The sequence below is a fragment of the Notamacropus eugenii genome, chromosome X, assembly GCF_028372415.1.
Source record: "Notamacropus eugenii isolate mMacEug1 chromosome X, mMacEug1.pri_v2, whole genome shotgun sequence".
Taxonomy (NCBI): Eukaryota; Metazoa; Chordata; class Mammalia; order Diprotodontia; family Macropodidae; genus Notamacropus; species Notamacropus eugenii.
Window position 1 is genome coordinate 9,029,992 of NC_092879.1, and position 21,639 is coordinate 9,051,630.

At 37.9% G+C, this 21,639-nt stretch overlaps 1 pseudogene; it reads right to left on the bottom strand.

The window, feature by feature from the left end:
- Window positions 1-4,004: 4,004 nt before the first annotated feature.
- Window positions 4,005-20,603, bottom strand: LOC140516243 (peptidyl-prolyl cis-trans isomerase FKBP7-like; annotated as a pseudogene).
- Window positions 20,604-21,639: the final 1,036 nt, after the last annotated feature.

The following is a 21,639-nucleotide window of genomic DNA, read 5'->3' on the forward strand; positions in this document are numbered from 1 at the left end:
ATATATGAACACATTCACAAAACACTTTTCCCACAAATAAAGTCAGATCTAATAAGTGAAAAAACATCAGTTGCTTGTGGCTAGGCCTAGCCAATATAATAAAGGCAACAATCATACATACCTAAATTAATTTACTAATTCAGTTCCATACCAATCAAACTATCACATAATTATTTTCTAGAGATCAAAAAAATAATATCAAAATTCAGGTGGAAGAAAAAAAAGTCCAGAATATCAAGGGAACTAATGAAAAGAAATGCTAAGGACGGCGTCCTAGCCCTACCAGATCTCAAATTGTATTATAAATCAGCAATTGTCAAAACCCCTTGGTACTGGCTAAGAAACGAAAGGGTAGACTAGTGGAATAGGTTAGGTTCTCAAGGCACAATACTCAATGAATATAACAATCTACTGCTTGATAAAATCAAGGACTCCAGCTTCTGGGATAAGACCTCACTGTTTGGCAAAAATTGCTGAGAAAAACTGGCAGAAATTGAACATACACCAAGGCCTGACACTCTACCCAAGAATAAAGTTCAAATGGGTGCATGTTCGAGGTATAAAGATTGATAATGTAAACAAATTAGAGGAGCAAGGAACAGTGTATTTGTCAGATTCATGGAAAATGAAGAAATTTTTGACTAAACAAGAGATAGAAAGCATTATGAAGTGCAAAATGAATAATTTGGATTACATTAAATTGAAAAGTTTTTGCACAAACAAACCCAATGCAATCAAGATATGGAGGGAATCAGAAAACTGGAAAAGAATTTTTGCAATGACTGTCTTTGATAAAGGCCTCATTTCTAAAATATATAGAGAACTGAGTAAAATGTAAAAGAATACAAGCCATTCCCCAATTGAAGAAATGAATGGACAGTTTTCAGGGGAAGAAATTAAAACTATCTACTATACTCATAGGAAAAAAATGTTTTAGGTCACCATTGTTTGGACAGATGCAAATCAAAACAACTCTGAGGTACCTAACCTATCAGACTGGCTAACATGACAAAACAGGAAGATGATAAATGTTGGAGAAGCCTTGGGAGAATTGGAACAGTAATTCATTGTTGGTGGAGCTGTGAACTGATCTAACCATTCTGGAGAGCAATTTGAAACTAAGCTCCAAAGGTAACAAAAATGTACATATGCTTTGACCCAGCAATATCACTTCTGGGACTGTATCAAAAAGAGAGTATAAAAATTGGAAAGTGTCCCACATGTACAAAAATATTTACAGCTGCTCATTTTGTGGTGGCCAAAACTTGGAAATCAATGAGATGCCCATCAAATGGGGAATGCCTGAAAAAATTTTGATGTACGAATGTAATGGAATACTACTGTGTTATAAGAAATGATGAACAGGAGGACTTAGAGAGGCCTGGAAAGACTTATATGATCTGATGCTGAACGAAAGGAGCAGAACCAGGAGAACTTTGTGCACAGCAACAACCACAGTGTGAGAGGAATTTTTCCGGTAGACTTAGTACTTTATTGCAATGCAAGGACTTAAAAAATTCCCAATGGAATCCTGGCAAAATGCCTTCCACACCAAGAGAAAAAACTATGGAATTTGATCTCAGAATGAAGCAGACCATTTTCTTTTTTATTATGTTTTGTTTTGCTTTATGATTTCTCCCATTCACTTTAATTATTCCATGTAACATGACTAAGGTAGAAATGTACTTAATAGGAATTTATGCGTTGAACCTATATACAGTTTTATGCTCTGTCAAGGAGGGAGTGGGGTGGGAGGAAAAATGGAGTGGGAGGGATGGGAAAAATCTAAGATATATGGAAGTGATTGTAGAACACTGAAAACAAATAAAATAATTTAATGAAAAAAATAAATACATGAAAAGAAGCTCCAGTCCCTGGCTCCTATTGCTTCTATAATAAATACGGAATATCTATTTGCCTTTAAAATTAGGTGAAATTAGGTTACAAAATAGGCCTGAGGAGCAGAAGCCTGGTGCACCCACTAAAGGCCAGCTGGGAGAGGAGACAGAGAGAAAAGTGTGTTGAAGGGGGTACTGTGATACTGTTGGCAGCAAGGCTACCCTGGATAAGAGAGAAAAGGAGGTTAATGTGTCCCATCTCACTCTTTGGGGTCAAGCCATGTCTCCCAGCAGGGCAGGCCCCAGACCCCACTTTAGAGATATCATGAAACCTTTGACTTTTCAAGCACCTTGTATATATCATTTGTATTTCCCTCATCTGTAAATATGTTGCTTCGCCACAAAAAGAATGTAAGCTCCTTGAGAACAGGAATTATTGCCCTGTAAACCTAACATAGAGTCTGACACAAAGGAGACACTTATTCACCCCTAATTATCTACTGAGATGATAGGCAATTACAGAAGGACAAAAAGGAAGCCCTGAGGACTTGATTGCAGTGAGACAGCATAAATCTGTAGACAGACTATATCCATAGTGACTTCAGCTTTCTATTAGTTGAAGTTTAGATCCTTTTTTAGATTTAATGATACAAAAAAACATCTTTTTTGAGAAAATCAGTATATTTGAAATTTAGGCCAACTAGGTGGTGCCATAGTGGATAGATCACTGGGTCTGAAATCAGGAAGACTCATGGTCCTGAGTTTCAAACTGACGTCAGACACTTAGTAGGTGTATTACCCTGGGCAACTCACCTATCCCTGTTTGCCTCAGTTTCCTCATCTGTTGGATCAGCAAGAGAAGGAGGTGGATAACCACTCCATTATCCTGGCCCAGAAGAACCCAAATCGGGTCACAAAGACTTGGACACAACTGACAAAAGGACTGAACAACAACATATTTGAAATAGGTAAGGTGAGGAATCAGTGGTTAAGGAAACATCCCACCTATGTGTGTGAATGATTTGCCCCAATGCAGTGGATCTACAGGAAACTGATACAGTATTATATCCCTGCTGCCCTAACATACCCAAGCTTGTCACGACTAACAGCATGTTAAGGAAAAGTATAAAAAACATTTTTTGATAAAAGTTTAAAGCAACTTTAAAAATTGTCAGTGTCATTCTATTTGTTTTCCATTCATTGTAGACAAACCGTCTTTGATTACTAGTCCAAAATGATTATTCCACTAAAACTGATGCAACTTATAAGCAAGTACTTGTATCTACAACACTGTCAATTATACCTATTGCAATTACATCATTTGTTGATTTTACAGTGATTAGTTCACTTAACAGCTACAGTTAGGCTAATATTTTGGTTTAAGACATTAGCCATTAGTTTAAAAAACCTATCAAGTCAATACATTTTTGACAAGTCTTGATGCTGCATGGAAAAGGTATCTGTATAACGTGAGGCAGTACTACCCTTTTATAATTTTCCTCCTACTCGCACCAGGGATCTCTCTGACCCTCGTCCTCAGGAAAATTCAAATATGGAAGGGAAAGACCCATCTCACATATACCCGTGAATAAGCAATTGTTATACCAACTTAAGCAATCATATAAAATACTGGAAAACTATTGAAAAAATCACATCGTGAAGTTTACTAGCTAAGAGAAATATAAGGCAACACTTATACTTCCTGACATCTTTCTGAACTTGACGTTAGTAGCAGAAAAATAAGTCCTTGATTTGAAAGATGACATAAATTTTGCCTGATTAATCCCCTCTCGAAATGTCATCAATTGATATGAATTGTGTCTGAATTTGTGTCATCCAATCACTTTCTTGGGGGGGGGGAATGAAACTTAATGTCTCTATTATTTAAAACTATACTATCACAATGAGACAAAAATAAACAACAAAATATTCAAAGACAACAATCAACATTTAGAAAAACTGTTGAGAAGCTTAAGGATTTAAACATAGACATTTTGTACACTCCACATTTATAAATATTAGTTTTACTTCCAATATTTTTTAAAATTTTCCACTACATTTTGGGGTACATTATAATTTAATACTAAAAATTTACATAGAGTTCAGAAATTAATATTTTTCAAGGTTATCAAAATTTGGCCTTATAAAAAAAAAAGCAAAATTTGGCTAAAAATAATTTTGTACATAATACAAAAGATAGCCATGTGAATTTAGAAAGATATGGTATAGTTCTTCATGTTGATATAAATTGTATTCCTTGGAAGAATTGAAGCCATTTCCATAGTGGTAATTTTTCTTAAAATTATCTTCTAACACAGAATCACGATATGACTGGTCACATGGTTTATCCTCTTTCTCAAATTCCTTTTTCAAGTAATAATTGATCTCCATTTTAGAAAGCTACTTGTCATTGTCCACATCGATCTGTTTAAATGTTTCAGGATTCTTTGGTCACAGCATAGAGTTCAATCTTGAAAATCAATGTTGTATCTGGTGGAATCAAGCCTTGTCCTGACCTATAAGCAAAGAGCTAAATAGTCAATGATGATTTCTGGAAAACTGATTTTCATGTTTCTAATTTGTCCAGCTATACTCTCCTGGTCGCAGGAAGAAAACTTCCATAGCCTTCCTTTCCATAGGCCAGAGAAGGAGATATTGTCACTTTTATTTTTTCTCCAGAACACATACCCATCATAGCAATATCTAGGCCTTTGATTACTTGCCCAACACCAGAAACAAACCATTTTGGATGACCTTTAATTTGTGTCTGGCTGCAGTAGAATTGGGAGCTGTTTTCCCGTGCCGTCATAATGGGCATTCAGCAGGTCCCCCTTCCCGCTTTTGGGAGAATAGTTTTCTGGAAGATGAAAACCTTCTATTTTCCTTTCATTCATAACTTCCTCTACATTTTGTCCTTTAAAGCATTACATGCATACGAGATTGTCATTGGGTAGCAGGAGCCAGAAACGGTGGACAAAAGAGCCTATACCCTGGGATTCAGATTTAAAGCAGGGCCAGCAGTGGCAGGATGACAATCCCCCTGGGGATTTTTTATTTTCCTTTGAGGGGGAGAAAGTAGGGGGTACAGGAGGGAGAAGGGAGGGAGAGGGGAAGAGGAAAAAGGAATGGGGAGAAGGGAATGGAGAAGACAAAAGGGAGGGGGAAGAGAGGGGAAGGGGGAGAATGAAGAGGTGGAAGCAGGAGAAGAAGGAGAGGGGATGGGGAAGAAGGTGAGGGGGAAGAGAAGGGAAAAGGAGAGGGGGAAGGGGAAAGAGGAATGGGTAGGAGGAAAGGGAAAAGGAGTTGAGGTAGGAAAAAGGAGAAGAGGAAGAGAGGGAAGAGGGAAGGACATGGAGGAGGAGGAGGAGAGAAAAGAGAAAGGGGAGACGGAAAAGGAGAGGGAGAGGAAGAGTAATGAGGAGGGAGAAAGGAGGGGGATGAGGAGAAAAGTCACTTTGTACTTCCAATATTTTCATGCATTCCTCAGACTTTACCAAAACAATTTCAAGAGAGAAAAAGGAGTCCTACTAAGAGAACTTTGTAATTTTTGTCCTGAAATTGATGCAGTTGAAGGAGTTCAGGGACGTCCCAAAGACCAGAGTACCACACAAGTTCGTCTTGAATGAATTCATGGATTCAAGCATTCTCTAAGTAAAGTTGCCCAAGGTCTATTGTAACTCCAATATAGCAGGCAGAGCCCCTAGGGAACTTGCATTCCTTAAGGAATTTGCAACTTGACAGGAATGATGCTAAAGTTTATGTAAGAAAAATACTGCATTATGTGACAGACATGCTAATTACATGATAACTTACAACCTTGGTCACTGACTTCATTCACTATTGCAAACTAAGGAAAGGGGTTTCTCAGGGGTGTATTTTTGGTCTTCTCCCTCTGTAGTAAGATAGCTTTGAGAGTTGATGTCTGTAACTTGACCTTTAGATTGTATATAATAACTGTGGGCATCAATACAAGATAATACTGTGGTTACTAGATAATCTTGTTTTTACAAGAGGATTTTTCAGAGATCAGCTTGTTCTTGGGGTAGGGAAAGATAGTTTGTTTTCCTGGGGCCCACTCATGAGTTATTGTTAGGCATAGTGTCTGGGCTGGGGAGAAAACTATCAGAGATAGTGTTTTGAAGCTGAGGAGAAATGTGATATTGGAATTGGTTCCAAGCACAAGCACCCAAGCACCCCATGAAAACCATAGAGAAGAAATTATTTTTCTATTATATTAATAACCTAATTAGAATTGACGTTTGTTGCCTTCCTATTGCCTTATTCTGGGACGAGTAGGTCAGTAAGTCTCTGAAGTGCAGGGCTGATAAAGAGATTGGCCTATTCCTCTGGGAACATTCCTACAGGACTCTATCCAACTGGTGGAGGATATTTCTGATTACAGTGTGCATCAAATCTGATGAATATTAGACCTAAAGCATTAGGCTCCTCCCATGGTTCAACAGGAGTGGTCTGGGTGGAGATGGATTCTTTTGTCCATATTGCTGGAGGCAGCTGATCAAGTCAAGTTCTCAGCAAATCTCCAAACTCCCTTTCCCCCATTAATTGCTCACCAATCAGGGTTGATTTTTCATCTGTCAGGGACACCTGCTTTTCCAAAGGTATTTAAGAATTCAGTAATCTTCGTGATTTTCTTTTTCCTTACCAAGAGAGACCACTGACCATCAGTTTGTTGATTGTTTGCTAGCTTCATTAACAAATTGCTTACTAATTACCCAAAAACCCTATATTTGCCTTTTCATTTGTAAGAAACCTTTAATTTATAATATGATCATTTTTCAAAGATGGAATTAGTGCAACTGGAAGGCATACTATCTTCTATGATTTAAAAAAAACCACCTATACCCAACCAAAAATGTGTATGGAAATAGAATTATTGAAGCAGAAAGTGAGAGGCTCTACCCTGATCAGACCAAAAAGACAGTATTCTGTTCAGTTCTGGAAGCACATTTTACGAAAGGTCACCAATAAGTTGAAGGGCGTCTAGAGTAGGGCAGCCAGGATGAGAAAGGATCTTGAGTTCGTGCCATATAAGGATTAGCTGAAAGAACTTGGGATCTTTATTTAGGAGAAGGTAAGATTTAGCACCGACACAGCCACCTGTGGAGAAAGGATCAGACTTCCTTTGCTTGTACTCAAAGGATAGATCTAAGAGCAAAGGATTTAAGTTGACCGAGGTAAGAAGGAAACTTCTTAACAATTCAGCTACCCCAAAGTGGAATAGGTTTCCTTGGAAGATTGTGATGTGGCTACGAACAGCGCCTAAAGTGCTGAAAATAATATTTAGGGTTGCTTTTGCAATGCTTTGTGAAGCCCCAAGTTTTTTCTGTAACCTGAACGTGCCCTAAAGCCCTTTCCCCTTTATTATTTCCCTGCATTGTGATGTTAGCCAATCTGATAGGTATGATGTGGTACCTCAGAATTGTTTTAATTTGCATTTGTCTAATCAATATTGATTTAGAGCATTTTTATATGACTATAAATAGCTTTAATTTCTTCTTCTGAAAACTGCCTGTTCTTGTTCTTTGACCATTTCTCAATTGGGGAATGACTTGTATTCTTATAAATTTGACTCAGTTCTCACAGTGACTTCCACCTACGATCCTCAGGCAATTCTAACTAGACAAGTCTAACTGCAAACACATAGTACACTGTCATTGTTGTAATGGAATGGCTGTTTCCACTAGTCCAGCTGAAGCACTGCCCTTGCTACAATGCTGTGCACACAAAGGAAGCAGCTTTCATCACAATTTACAATCTTCAACAAAGGAGCAGGGAAAGTGGGCCCTTCTTGGATACTGGGAAAGCTAGGCTTTGTCATAACAAAATAATTTTAAAACATTAAATCCCCATTAAATCAAAATAAGAGATTAACAAAACTGAGAAGGAAAACAAACTTTTTTACTGAAAAAACCTACATGCTAGTTGTGTTTTGTTTGGGGGAGGTGGGAAGGGAATAAACCATTTGCTAATTCGATTAAAAAGCAAAACAAATTACTAACGTCTAAAATTCAAAGGATTTTTTAAAAATAAAGCAGTAGCAGATATTATTATAAAACCATTTCACCCAATCATCTGCCAATAAAATTCATATTGAAATGAAATGGATAAATATTTATAACAATAAAAAGCCTCAGACTAATGTAACAAGTAAACGAATATTTTAAGTATCCATTTTTAGAAAAAACAACTTAAGCAAGACATATATAAAACCGCCTGAAGCACCAAATGGATTTAAAAGAAATTTCATCAAACATTTAGAAAATGATTTGTTTCAATATTACAGAGACTGTAAAGAAAATTAGGAAAAGTAGGTGTCCTCCAAAATTCCTTCTGTGATGAAATATGGTCTTCCTATTTTAACAAGGGAGAGTAAAAAAAAAAGAACATTATACCAGAAGAATACACAATGTGACATTTTTACATGAAATATAACAACAGCAACATGTCACAATGGTTATGAGGACTACAAGGTTGATTCAGTATTATAAATATAAGTGATGAGAACAACATCAAATCATATGACTATATCAATATACTGAGTAAAAGCTTTTTGATGAGATAAAATATCTATTCCTGTCAAAAACACAAGAAACATAGGAGTAATTAGTATCTGTCTAAAACTAAGAGCTAGTATTCGATGTACTGTGGGTAAACTAGAGTCGCTTCCTGTAAGATCAGGAGTAAAACAGGCAGCTTTACTATTTGGTACAATGCTAGAAGTGCTAGAGCTTCCACAACAAGATAGCGAATTGCAAATGAGAGAATAAACACAGTCAAAAAGCAAACACAGTAACTGCTTTTTCCATATCAATTGATAGTTTACTTAAAGAAGAGTAGAGAATCAACTACGAAATTACTTTAGACTTCAGCAAAGTTAGAGAATATAAAATAAATTCACGTAAATCATTAGAATTACCATATATTACCGATAAAGCCAACCAGGAAGAGATAAAGAAATTCCGTTGAAATTGATAACAAATGTATGAAATACTAAGAAAAAATATTTTTATTACATTAATAACCAATTTTATACATGGAGCCCAAAGATCCTCTTTTTGCTTGCTCATTCAAAGTCTAGTTTCTCAAGGGCATTGCCTACCTAGCCTGCAAATTCACCCCTCCCAGACCACCTTTGCTAGGTTGAATTCTTACTGAAACCCTACCACTGCTCAAATGCAAGTAAGACTGGGTAGAGAACAGATTCTTTGGTACAGACTGCTGTTGGAGTATGATTTGGGAGTGACCACATGATCAAAGTCACATCCCCAGCCACTCATTTCTCATTACTGTATTCATTCTCTTATTAATTTTTAACCACTCAGAGTTGATTTTCACCCTCAGGGACATCCCCTTTTCCAAAGATATTTACAACATCCAAGGACTTCCATTCAGCGTCTTTGGTTAGGAGAGAAACTACTGACTTCACTTTATTGATTATTTGCTAGTATAAATAATCAGCTTATTATTAATTATCCAGAAACTCTGTCTCTCAAAGTTTTGATTCACAGTTCTTTCTATTCACTTGCCCTCAGTTTTTTTTTCACACTTTACCCAAATTCTGCCTAATACTTTAAATGAAGAATAGGGAGTGCATTCATTTTATTCACAACATCCATTGAAAAGTTTTATTTTTAATTATTTTTAAAACATCATTTACACTGATTGGACATAAGGATAACACATAATCTAAACTCACCCACTGTATAAACGGCTTCAACATCACTCAACTGAGAGTCTGTAATGCTGTTCTTTGACCTCTCATTTCCCCAAGTAGAAAACCTTCCTAGAGGGATACAAAAAAGAAGCAATATATGAAAGAAACTAACACTTACTGTGTCTTTCCTCATTAATTCATTCCAAACATGAGCACCTACAATACTCCAGATACTAAAGGGACTAGAAAAAAGCACCTCACTAGACCTATTGGAGAGAAGACAAGACTTACTTAAGTAACAGGAGAAGACAATATGTCAAAATGAATGGTACAGCAAAGTATTACAAAAACTGTCATAAGGTTAAGATTAATATGGAGTGTATTACAGGGGATTATCACTCATTTCTTGCCCCCTTTCCATGAGGGTGCCCCAAAGTACTGTCCATAGTCTTCGACTTTTTGTGATCTTAGCTCCGGTGCTTTCAAAGTATCATCTTTATACAGATGATTCATGAATAGATGCATATCCTAACTTAATCTTTCTCAGGAATTCTAGTCAGCATTTACCTGGTATAAGAATCTTTTAAAATGTAGGGGTTCGGGGGCGGAGCCAAGATGGCGGAGTAGAAACACACATACGCTAGCTCTGAACCCACAGCCCATAAAATACCTGTAAAAAAGAACTGCAAATAAATTCTGGAGTAGCAGAAGCCACAGAACAGTGGAGCAGACGAGATTTCTGTTCCAGAGAGCCTGAAAACCTCTCGCAAAGGTTCTTCATGCTGCAGACGCAGAGCAGAGCACAGCCCTGGCACCAAGAGGAGCAGATCCGAGGGGGGAGCAGATTCGAGCAGGCTTCAGGGACAGAATCTCCAGCAGCCACGCGGGTCCCTCCACCCACAGGTGACAAGGGTCGGTGAGAGGGTCTCTTTGGCTGGTTGAGAGGGGAGTGGGGTGCCCCCATAACTCAGGTCCCCTCGGGAGGCAGCAGGGGAGGTGGGAGCAAACCCGGGCTCCCCAAGCGGGCAGGAGCCTGGATCCATTGTTGAAGGTCTCTGCATAAACCCCCTGAGGGAACTGAGCCCGAGAGGCAGCCCTGCCCCCCACCTGAGCACCTGAACTTAATCTCACACTGAATAGCAGCCCTGTCCCCGCCCAAAGCCCTGAGGCTGGGAAGCAGCATTTGAATCTCAGACCCCAAGAGCTGGCTGGGCGGATCTGGAGGCGAAGTGGGTGTGAAGAGGATATTCAGAAGTCAAGTCACTGGCTGGGAAAATGCCCAGAAAAGGGAAAAAAACCAAGACTATAGAAGGTTATTTTCTTGGTGAACAGGCATTTCCTCCCTTCCTTTCTGATGAAGAAGAACAATGCTCACCATCAGAGAAAGACACAGAAGTCAAGGCTTCTGTATCCCAGCCCACTCAATGGGCTCAGACCATGGAAGAGCTCAAAAAGAGCTCAAAAAAAATTTTTTTTTTATTTTGTAATGTTTAACAATCACTGCCATACAATTGTGATTTTATCCCCCCCAACTACCCCCCACTGCCCCCCTCCCTCCCCACGACTGCATACAATTCTGTATAGATTCTACATATACTTTCCTATTGAGTATATTTTCACTATAGTCATGCTATGTAGTCAGACTAAGATAAATGAAAGAAATCGTATAACAAATCAGAACATGATACACAAACACATACACATACACAAACATGATCTGCTACAATATGTGAGTGACTTCCATATTTCTCTCTCTGAGTGTGGCAGGCATTTTGCCTTGAGATCCTCCATTGGGATTTTTTTTTTTTTTTTGGTAAGAAGTTCTTGTGTTATTACAAAAATCTAAGTCTACCTGAAAAAACTCTCACACACTGTGGTTGTTGCTGTGCATAAAGTTCTTCTGGTTCTGCTCCTTTCACTCAGCATCAGGTCATATAAGTCCTTCCAGGCCTCTCTGAAGTCTTCTTGTTCATCATTTCTTATGGCACAATAGTACTCCATTACATTCATATACCATAATTTATTCAGCCATTCCCCAATTGATGGACATCCCCTTGACTTCCAGTTTTTGGCAACTACATAGAGTGCTGTTATAAATATTTTTGTACATGTGGGACCCTTTCCCATTTTTATGATCTCTTGGGGATATAGTCCTAGTAGCGATATTGCTGGGTCAAAGGGTATGCACATTTTTGTAGCCCTTTGGGCATAGTTCCAAATTGCTCTCCAGAATGGTTGGATGCGCTCGCAGCTCCACCAACAATGAATTAGTGTTCCAACTTTCCCACATCCTCTCCAGCATTTATCATTTTCTTGTTCTGTCATGTTTGCCAATCTTATAGGTGTGATGTGGTACCTCAGAGTTGTTTTGATTTGCGTCTCTCTAACCAATAGTGATTTAGAGCATTTTTTCATATGATTGTAGATAGCCTTAACCTCTTCCTCTGAAAATTGCCTGTTCATATCCTTTGACCATTTATCAATTGGGGAATGACTTGTATGATTATACATTTGGATCAGTTCTCTATATATTCTAGAAATGAGGCCTTTATCCCCGAGCTTAGCTGTGAAAATTCTTTCCCAATTTACTACATCCCTCCGGATTTTGGTTGCATTGGGTTTGGTTGTGCAAAAACTTCTCAGTTTAATGTAATCAAAGTTATCCATTTTGCATTTCATAATGCATTCTATCTCTCCTTTAGTAAAGAATTCTTCCCTTCTCCATAGATCTGATAAATACACTATTCCTTGCTTCTCCAGTTGATTCATGGTATCAATCTTTATACCTAAATCATGTACCCATTTGGACTTTATTCTTGTGTACGGTGTCAGGTATGGGTCTATGCCTAATTTCCGCCACACTGTTATCCAGTTTTCCCAGCAATTTTTGTCAAACAATGAGTTCTTATCCCAGAAGCTGGGGTTCTTGGGTTTATCAAACAGAAGGTTGCTATATTCCTTGCCTACTGCATCTTGAGTGCCAAGTCTATTCCACTTGTCTACCTCTCTGTTTCTTAGCCAATACCAAGTGGTTTTGATAATTGCTGCTTTATAGTACAGTTTGAGGTCTGGTAGCGCTAGGCCACCTTCCCAAGCATTTCTTTTCATTAGTCCCTTTGATATTCTGGACCTTTTGTTTTTCCAAATGAATTTTGATATTATTTTGTCCAGCTCTAGAAAGTAATTGTCTGATAGTTTAATTGGTATGGCACTAAATAAGTATATTAATTTGGGTAGAATTGTCATTTTTATTATATTAGCACGGCCTATCCATGAGCAACTAATGTTTTTCCACTTACTTAAATCTGACTTTATTTGTGCAAAAAGTGTCTTGTAATTGTGTTCATATAATCCCTGGGTTTGTTTTGGCAGGTAGACTCCTAAGTATTTTATACTGTCTACCCTAACTTTAAATGGGATTTCTCTTTCTATCTCTTGCTGTTGGACTTTGTTGCTAATATATAGGAATGCAGAAGATTTGTGTGGGTTTATTTTGTACCCTGCAACTTTGCCAAAGTTGTTTATTAATTCTAGTAATTTTTTACTTGAATCTCTGGGATTCTCTAGGTAAATCATCATATCATCTGCAAAGAGTGATAACTTAGTTTCTTCTTTGGCTATTTTAATTCCTTGGATATCTTTATCTTGTCTAATTGCTACAGCTAACATTTCTAGTACCATATTAATAATAGTGGTGATAATGGACAACCTTGTTTCACCCCTGATCTTATTGGGAATGCATCTGGCTTATCCCCATTGCATATAATGCTTGCTGAAGGTTTTAGATAGATACTGCTTATTATTTTATGGAAAGTTCCCTTTATTCCTACATTCTCCAATGTTTTTAGTAGGAATGGATGTTGTATTTTGTCAAAAGCTTTTTCTGCATCTATTGATATAATCATGTGATTTTTGTTAGCTTTTTTGTTGATGTGATCAATAATGCTAATAGTTTTCCTAATATTGAACCAGCCCTGTAGTCCTGGTATGAATCCTACCTGATCATAATGTATTAATCTCGTGATAAGATGCTGTATTCGTTTTGCTAGAATCTTATTTAAAATTTTTGCATCTATATTCCTTAGGGAAATTGGTCTATAATTTTCTTTCTCTGTTTTGTCTCTTCCTGGTTTGGGTATCAAAACCATATTTGTATCATAGAAAGAATTTGGGAGGACTCCTTCTTCCCCAATTTTCAAGAATAGTGTATGTAGTATTGGAATTAACTGTTCTTTAAATGTTTGATAGAATTCACTTGTGAATCCATCTGGCCCTGGAGATTTTTTCCTAGGGAGTTCATTGATGGCTTGTTCAATTTCTTTTTCTGAGATGGGGTTGTTTAAGTATTCAACGTCCTCTTCTGTTAATCTGGGCAATTTGTATTTTTTAAAATATTCATCCATCTCATTTAGATTATCGAATTTGTGGGCATAAAGTTGGGCAAAGTAGTTTCTAATTATTGTTTTAATTTCCTCCTCATTGGAGGTGAGTTCACCTCTTTCATTTTTAATATTAGTAATTTGGTTTTCTTCTTTCTTTTTTTAATCAGATTGACCAAAGGTTTATCAATTTTATTAGTTTTTTCATAAAACCAACTATTGGTTTTATTTATTAATTCAATAGTTTTCTTTATTTCAATTTTATTAATCTCTCCTTTGGTTTTCAGTATTTCTAATTTGGTATTTACTTGGGGATTTTCAATTTGTTCTTTTTCTAGCTTTTTCAACTGCAAGCCTAAGTCATTGATCTCCTCTTTCTCTATTTTATTTATGTAAGCATTCAGAGATATAAAACTTCCCCTAATAACTGCTTTTGCAGTATCCCATAAGTTTTGGTATGTTGTCTCACTATTGTCATTTTCTCGAATGAAATTGTTGATTGTTTCTATGATTTCTTCTTTAACCCAACCCTTCTTTAGAATTAGATTATTTAGTTTCCAATTGATTTTTGGTTTCTCTTTTCATGGCCTTTTATTACATGTAATTTTTAATGCATTATGATCTGAAAAGGATGCATTGATTATCTCTACCTTTCTGCACTGGATTGTGAGATTTTTACGTCCCAGTGTATGGTCAATTTTTGTAAATGTTCCATGTACCGCTGAGAAAAAAGTATATTCCTTTCTATTCCCATTTAATTTTCTCCAAAGATCTGTCATATCTACCTTATCCAGAATTTTATTTACCTCCTTAACCTCTTTCTTGTTTATTTTTAGGTTGGATTTATAGAGTTCAGAGAGGGGGAGGTTGAGGTCCCCCACTAGTATAGTTTTGCTATCAATTTCTTCCTTCAACTCCCCCAACCTCTCCTCTAAGAATTTGGATGCTATACCACTTGGAGCATACATGTTTAGTAATGATATTGCTTCATTGTCTATGGTGCCTTTTAGCAGGATATAGTTTCCATCCTTATCCCTTTTGATTAGATCTATTTCTGCTTTTGCTTTGTCTGAGATTAGGATTGCTACTCCTGCCTTTCTTACATGAGCTGAAGCACAATATATTCTGCTGCATCCTTTGACCTTTATCCTATGTGTATTCCCCCGTTTCAAATGTGTTTCTTGTAAGCAGCATATTGTTGGATTATGGCTTTTAATCCATTCTGCTATCCGTCTCCGTTTTATGGGAGAGTTCATTCCATTCACATTCACAGTTATGATTACAATCTGTGTATTTCCCTCCAACCTCTTTCCCACCATTTGTGCTTTTAGCTCTCCCGTCTCCCTTCCCTTCCTCAATAGTATTCACTTTTCTCCCCCTCCTCCTGCAGCCTTCCCCTCCTTCTTTTGACCCCCCTCCCTTTTAGTTCCCTTTACTCTTATTGCTTCTTTCCTCCCTTTTAGCCACCCTCCCCTTTCTTCCCCCTTCCCCTCCTACTACCTATAGAGCTAGTTAGGCTTATCTACTTAAGATTATTGTTCCCTCCTTTGAACAAATCAGATGAGAGTACCTCTCAAACAATGCTCATCTCCCTCCCCTCCTTCCCTCTACTATAGTTTTGTACTTCTTCCTGTGATATAATTTGCCATTTTCTGCTTCCCCCTTTCCACACCTCCTATTACATTCCCTTCTCATACTTAAATCATATTTTTGACATGACATCATTTACTTTATGCCCGTTCCCTCTACATATATCCCTTTTATCATAATAGCTGCACAGTTTTCAAGATTAACAGGTATCATCTTCCCTGATAGGGAGGTAAACAGTTTGCCCTAATTGAGTAGCAAGTTTTTGTTTTGGTTTTTTCCCCTCTGTTTACCTTTTTATGATTCTCTGGAGACCTGCATTTGAAGATCAAATTGTCTATTGAGTTCTGGTGTTTTGGTCAGGAAGCTCTGGAAATCCCTTATTTCGTTGAATGACTTTCTCCTTGCCTGAAATGTTATGCTGTACTTTGCTGGGTAGTTGATCCTTGGTTGAAGTCCCAACTCCTTTGCCTTATAGAATATTGGGTTCCAATTCTTTCGATCTTTTAATGTAGAAGCTGCAAGGTCCTGTGTGATCCTGACTGTGTGTCCTTGATATTTGAATTGTTTCTTTCTGGCTGCTTGTAGTATTTTCTCCTTCACTTGATAGCTCTGGAATTTGGCAACTATATTTCTTGGGGTTTTGAGTTTGGGATCCCTTTCGGGAGGGGAACGGTGGATTCTTTCGATGACTATTTTGCCCTCTGAGTCTAGTACTTCTGGACAGTTTTCCTTGATGATTTCCTGGAAGATATTGTCCAGACTCTTTTCTTCATCATGGGTTTCTGGCAGGCCAATAATTCTTAGATTTTCTCTTCTGGATCTATTTTCCAGGTCAGTTGTTTTTCCAATTAAATATTTTACATTTTCTTCTATCTTTTCATTCTTTAGATTTTGTTTGACTGATTCTCGTTGCCTCATTGAGTCATTAGTTTCTACTTGCCCAATTCCAATCTTCATCGTAGTGTTTTCTTCAGTTAGCTTTTCCATCTCCTTTTCCATCTGACCAATTTTTCCCTTTAAGGAGCTATTTTCTCCATTTAATTTTTGTACTTCTTTTTCCATTCGACCAGTTTTCCCAGTTAGGTTTTGGGTTTCCTTTTCCATCTGATCAATTTTCCCAATTAGGTTTTGGGTTTCCTTTTCCATTTGATTAGCTCTTCCTTTTAGGGAATTATTCTCTCCAGTTAATTTTTCAACTTCCTTTTCCATTTCTTCAATTTTCTTTTTCAGGGTGATGTTCTCATCAGTGAATTCTTTTTTTATAGTTTTAAAATCATTTTCCAGTTTTTCTTTTATATCCTTCTTCAGACGTTCCAGGTAATCTAGTTGTGCTTGCGAGAAATTCATAGTCCCATCTGAGGTTTCAGATGGAAGTACAGTCTCAGCTCTAACCTCTTTGGTGTTTGTGTTTTGTTCCTTATCCCCATAGAAAGATTCTATGTTTTTTTCACTTTTCGTCTGCTTTTTCCGATTCATGATGTTGGCTGAGTGTTGTAGCTTTTGGTTCTTTCAGTCAGAAGGTACAGATCTTTAAGTTGAGCTGATGTGTGTCTGGGCTAAAAGCAGGCTTTTGTTTTTTGTTTCCCAGATCAACCCTGGGGTTAGCTTGTTAGGTGTGTGGGAGGTGTGGTCTGGTCTCAGGATATCTCCTCAGCTGACTTGAGACAAAGGCAAGGTCAGGGGATGGTGATCCCAGCTTCCCTATTGTCTTCCCTTTTCCCCTGGAGGGTTGGGGCACGCCTAGAAGCTAATGCGTGTTCCTGCCCCTCCTGGGGCTCATCTCCCGGCTCTGAGGCTTGCCTGGGTCTCAGTACGAATTTTCTCTGCCCTGGGTCGTCTGTCCCTCCAGATCGCCTCCACCACAGTAGGAAGAATCCCCCTTTGCCACTTTTCCAGCCTCTGGTGTTATGAGACCACCCGCCCCCTTCTGCTGTTCCCGCTGATCCAGGATTAATCTGGGGAAGAATTTTATGGTTCCCTCACGGTCATCAGGGGGGAGGAGAGAGCACTTACTGATCACTCTGCCATCCCAGTTCCTGGAAGTTCAAGTAGTGACCCACCGAAGTCCGTCTTCAGGCTGAAGATTTCAAGGGCTGCTGCGCTGATGTCTGGCACTCAGCGGCTCTCACCGGCTCGGCCTGGCTTATCTCCTGCTCCGCTGGTCTCGCCCGCCACTCTCGGGCTCCTCTGGTTCCCTCCGCCCTGCCCCGCTGACCGCGCTGCGCTGTGCGCCGGGGTCTTACCCCCGCGGAACAGATCCCTCCCGTGGACCCTCCGGTCCAGCCTGGGCTCCGAATCCGTCAAAGTCCGTCACCCACTGGATTCTCCACCTCCAAAGTCTGGTCAGACTCTCCCCTCAGAGATATCCAGAGGAGTTTTTCCAGGAGCTTAGGTGAGTCGTTGCTTTCACTGCGCCATCTTGGCTCCGCCCCTAGTGCTTCAAGCACAAAAAATTTTGAAAATCATGTTAGAGAGTTGGAGGAAAAACTGGGAAGAGCAATGAGAGACATGCAGTCAAAGCATGAACAGCAGGTCAGCACCCTGCTAAAGGAGACCCAAAAAAATGCTGAAGAAAATAACACCCTGAAAAATAGGCTAACTCAATTGGCAAAAGAGGGTCAAAAAGCCAATGAGGAGAAGAATGCTTTCAAAAGCAGAATTAGCCAAATGGAAAAGGAGATTCAAAAGCTCACTGAAGAAAATAGTTCTTTCAAAATTAGAATGCAACAGATGTAGGCTAATGACTTTATGAGAAACCTAGAAATCACAAAACAAAACCAAAAGAATGAAAAAATGGAAGATAATGTGAAATATCTCATTGGAAAAACAACTGACCTGGAAAATAGATCCAGGAGAGACAATTTAAAAATTATGGACTACCTGAAAGCCATGATCAAAAAAAGAGCCTAGACATCATCTTTCATGAAATTATCAATGAAAACTGCCCTAATATTCTAGAACCAGAGGGTAAAATAAATATTGAAAGAATCCACCGATCACCACCGGAAAAGATCCAAAAAGAGAACCTCCTAGGAACATTGTGGCCAAATTCCAGAGTTCCCAGGTCAAGGAGAAAATATTGCAAGCAGCTAGAAAGAAACAATTCAAGTATTGTGGAAATACAATCAGGATAACACAAGATCTTGCAACTTCTACATTAAGAGATCGAAGGGCGTGGAATAGGATATTCCAGAAGTCAAAGGAACTAGGACTAAAACCAAGAATCACCTACCCAGCACAGCTGAGTATAATACTTCAGGGGAAAAATTGGTCTTTCAATGAAATAGAGGACTTTCAAGCATTCTTGATGAAAAGATCAGAGCTGAAAAGAAAATTGGACTTTCAAACACAAGAATGAAGAGAAGCATGAAAAGGTCAACAGCAAAGAGAAGTCATAAGAGACTTACTAAAGTTGGACTGTTTACACTCCTACATGGAAAGACAATATTTGTATCTCTTGAAACTATTCAGTATCTGGGTACTGGGTGGGATTACACACACATACACACACGCACACGCACACACACATAGAGACAGAGGGCACAGAGTGAATTGAAGAGGATGGGATCATATCTTTAAAAAAAATGAAATCAAGCAGTGAAAGAGAAATATATGGGAGGAGAAACAGAGAAATGGAATGGGGCAAATTGTCTCTCATAAAAGAGCCAAGCAAAAGACTTTTTTAGTTTAGGGAAAAAGAGGGGAGGTGAGAGAAAAACATAAAGTTTACTCTCATCACATTCCACTAAAGGAAAGAATAAAATGCACACTCATTTTGGTATGAAAACCTATCTTACAATACAGGAAAGTGGTGGATAAGGGGATAAGCAGGGTGGGGGGGATGATGGAAGGGAGGGCATGGGGAGGAGGGAGCAATTTGAGTTCGACACTCTTGGGGAGGGACAGGATCAAAAGAGAGAATAGAAGTAATTGGGGGCAGGATATGATGGAGGGAAATATAGTTAGTCTTATACAACATGACTATTATGGAAGTCATTTGCAAAACTACATAGATTTGGCCTATATTGAATCGCTTGCCTTCCAAAGGGAGGAGGTGGGGAGGGAGGGAGGAAAAGAAGTTGGAACTGAAAGTTTTAGGAACAACTGTCGAGTACTGTTCTTGCCACTAGGAAATAAGAAATACAGGTAAAGGGGTATAGAAAGTTATTTGGCCCTACAGGACAGAGGAGATGATGGAGACAAGGGCAGAGAGGGGTGATAGAGGAGAGAGCAGATTGGTGATGGGGAATTGGAATGCTCGGTGCTTTGGTGTGGGGGGAGGGGACAAGGGGGGAGAAAATTTGGAACCCAAAATTCTGTGAAAATGAATGTTAAAAGTTAAATAAATAAATAAATTTAAAAAAAATAACATGTGGGGGTTCAACCATAAAATTAGTTCATCTACATTCAAAATTATTGCACAGTTACTTTAATAAAGAAAAAAAATTTCACTTACGTTTACAACAATCTTATACAATTTTTGTGCAAAAAAATCCAAATCTAAGATCTTATTACTACAACGTCATAAATTTTTACAAGCCCATCATGTACATCTGTATCTAAGTCTTAGAGAAATCAGTCTGATCCTCATTCTTTTTCTCAAAATTTGCTATCCTATTTAATTAAACATCTATCACCATATATTTTTTTTCTAATTTCTTTGTCTTAATCATTTTCTCCTTTAGAGGATGTTATCTCTATATTATATCTATTTATTTATGTGGCCATGCATGACTATAAGTTAAAATTGTAAGCTATTCATTCTTGAATCCCATCATTGTAACTCCAAGATGTTCCGATATCCATCCGTTGTTTAATAGATTTATCCTGGTGCTTACAGTACTTCTTGCTTATAGACATATTCTATACAAAAAAAGGGGGACAATGCAACAAAATTTAACAGAAGGAGGGGACTTCCTTAGCTCTGTTTTTGTCCAGGAATGAGTCATTATCTAATAGCCAATTATAGTCACTAAGTGCTGAAATCGAGTTGGTCATTTCTTTTAACAGAAAGGAAATAGCACATTTGAGAAATAGAGTTAGGAAGATTCTACCCAGGTTATGTCCAAAGTCGTCTCCAAAATCTTTCCAGGATTCCACACTTCTCAGCCTGCAGCACATGCCAATTGGCTTCACGGTAACTTAGACAACTATTCCCGTAATCAGAGCTTCAAACAATAGTGAATCACAGTACTAGTCAATAACCATTGGCTGGTATCCTTCAGATAGGGCCATCTGAAATTTGACTGAGCTATGAACTATCAAATCAAGTTACACCACACTCTCTAAATATACTTAAGTCATCTGAAACTGATCAAAAAGCATCCATAACAACTGTCTAGGGACAAGAGGGATTTAGATAATGCACATTTGTTCCCAAAACTTATTATCTGCCTTCCACATTTTGAATCAGACCTTTAATTATCTTACCAAGTCTCTAGATCCTATTCTTCAGATTATCCAACTTTCCTTTACATTTTATCCAAAAGACGAGATAGCTCACCAATTATTACTTTTACTAACATAACTTGAACAAAACGAGGTGGTTAATCGCTAACCTTATAGCCTGATGGAATTATGTCTTTGTTTCACAAGTTTGTCATTGTTCCCTAAATATGTTCACTCTGGAACCATAAGATATTTCAGGAATTAAATCTTTTACATATAATAAGTTCAAGCACAAATTTTAACTCTTGTTTATGCCATAGAATGACAACAAATTCAGATCCAAACAGCAGGATTACTTCTGCTCTACAGCTTAATTTAACAGTAAATTATTTTGGAAATTTAATAGACCTCTTTCAAAAAAATCACAGAAAATTTCTCAAAACCTTTCTTCTAAAACTATTTCCCCTGCTTTAAAAAGAGTTTAAAATTTATTCTGATGTTTGCTAAACTCTTATGCAGCAAAATAGTTAGAAACTTTTAAAATGATAGATATCTCTTTCATCCTTCTTAAAGCAAAAATGAACCTTTCGATGGAATTCATTAAAATTAAGTTAGTGTAAAGTAACACAAATTCACAAAGTATTGTATCAAAACTAAGTTATTAGTTATTACAGAATTCTTAGATATCAAAAAATTTCTAAGTCAAAAAGGTGTTTGCAATGGAAAGGAGATTTATTTTCTCTAAGTGGAGAAGGACATATCCAATTAA